The sequence below is a fragment of the Dromiciops gliroides genome, chromosome 6 (genome assembly GCF_019393635.1).
Source record: "Dromiciops gliroides isolate mDroGli1 chromosome 6, mDroGli1.pri, whole genome shotgun sequence".
Classification (NCBI taxonomy): domain Eukaryota; kingdom Metazoa; phylum Chordata; class Mammalia; order Microbiotheria; family Microbiotheriidae; genus Dromiciops; species Dromiciops gliroides.
The window spans coordinates 272104763-272106917 of NC_057866.1; positions in this window are offsets into that span (position 1 = coordinate 272104763).

A 2155-nucleotide genomic window follows, 5' to 3' on the forward strand; every position below is an offset into this window, starting at 1 on the left:
TGCCATTCATCACTTTCATTCAAAGGAAGCAAAATGGTGTGGAAAGTGGAAAAGACCTTAGCCTTCAGAATAAAAAAAATGATTTTGAATCTGGGCTCTGTCATGTAGCTCAGCTATGAAACTTTGATTGATTCAATTGAGGAACCATCTGTTAAAGCCCCACTATGTGCAAAACAATTTTTTTCTCTAGGAGTGAAGATTTTTTTAAATGGCCCTTTTTTGTCAAGGGGCTTCATTGAATTTTGGGGTTTGGGGGATTGGAAAGGATAGAATATCTATATAGATGAGTAACTATAAGGTAATCATTGTAATTCCAAGAGGAAAAGAGCACTCAAAATCTGGGGAGATGAAGAGATATTTTGTGTTGGAGATGGTGCCTACACTATGTTTTGAAGGAAAGTCTACAAGGTGAAGGTGAGGATGGAGGGCACACCCGACCTGGGGCACCACCTGTTCAGAAACATGGAGGTAAGAAATGGAATGGAATGTCTAAGAACAGGAAGTAGGTTAGTCTGACTGCAATAGAAAGCTAGGGTAGGAAGGGTAAGAATACAATATAAGAATTGGGAGGTAGTTGGGAGCCATGTCAGGCTGAGGTTTTTTAATTTAAGTTCTTATTCTAACAGGAGACATTGAAAACTTTTGAGTAAGGAAGTTATGGAGTCAAATAAATAAAGATTCCTCCACTATGTATAAGGGTAATCGTGATGGGGCTCCATGCAGCCTCATGAGGTTATAATAAACTGTTTAAAAGTGGGTCATTAAGTTGTTCAACATTGTCCAAAACACTAGTGACTTTAGAGAGACTTTGCGAACAAATCTGGACATATTTCTGAGAAGGAAATAAAAAAAAAAACAAAAACCTCTAAAAAGATAGCATTTCCTAAAGATAAGCTATGGAAAACAACAACAAATTAGGTGTCTTTCATGGATTTATTAAGTAAATAGGACCTGACACTATGATACTTGTGTGATATTGGGTAAGTCTTTTAACTTCACTGGGCCTCAGTTTCTTCATCTGTTAAAAGAAATAGTCTGAAAGCTTGGATCTCACAAGGTAGCATCAACCATTTTACTGCATGAGTGAATATTTATTTCCCTAATGATTTCATGTCAAATGAACTGTGTTAATAATTCCTGCTGCTCTCTTACTTACTAGTGCCCCATTATAACAAACAATTCATTCCACCTCCCTGTTTCACATTTTATTTATTAAATTACAGGCTTGTTTCATCTCCAAAGTCCCTTTCAGCTCCCCAAAATCCTCTTCTTCTTCTTCTTTTTTTTTTTTGCTGGGCAATGAGGGTTAAGTGACTTGCTCAAGGTCACACAGCTAGTAAGTGCCAAGTGTCTGAGGCCGGATTTGAACTCAGGTCCTCCTGAATCCAGGGCCAGTGCTCTATCCACTGCACCACCTAGCTTCCCCCAAAATCCTGTCTTCTTAATCCTGTGACACCAAATGGAACTCAAGCTAAACTAAATGATAAACTACCGAAGGTGGTCTTCAGATAATTCTTGACTATGTATATCATCTTTAGAGGTCCTTAGGTGGAGCAATGGATAGAATTCAGGGCCTGAAGTCAGTAATACTGATCTTCCTGAGTTCCAATCTGATCTCAGATACTTATAAGCTATGTGACCCTGGGAAAATCTGTTAACCATGTGTCTTGTTTTCCTCATCTGTAAAATGACCTGGAGAAGGGTCAAGTAACAAATAAGTCCAGGATCTTTGCCAAGAAAACCCCACAAAGGGTCACAAACAGTTGGACACGATCGAAATAATTGACCAGCAATCTATACCCAAAGTCCATGATACTTCTGTCAGTGTCATACTTCATAATGAAAATAAGAGCCATGATTGGTTTCACTTTTAATGAACTTTATTCTCATGAAGAGTTTGAAATACTTGGCGACCTTGGAAATGAATTTATTGAATTGGAGCAGCATTAGGACAGCACTACCAAAACATATAAACATAGAAGAAATTATTTGAGAAAGATGAATTTTAATGCCTTTCATTGTCTCTCTACCTCACACTGAAGAGCAGTAAAAAGAGAACAGCTTTGGAATTAGAGGACTTGAACTTAAATCCTACTTCTGAAACTATATATCACTGGGCAAGTCACTTAATTCTTCTAAGCCCAGTTTCTTTGCT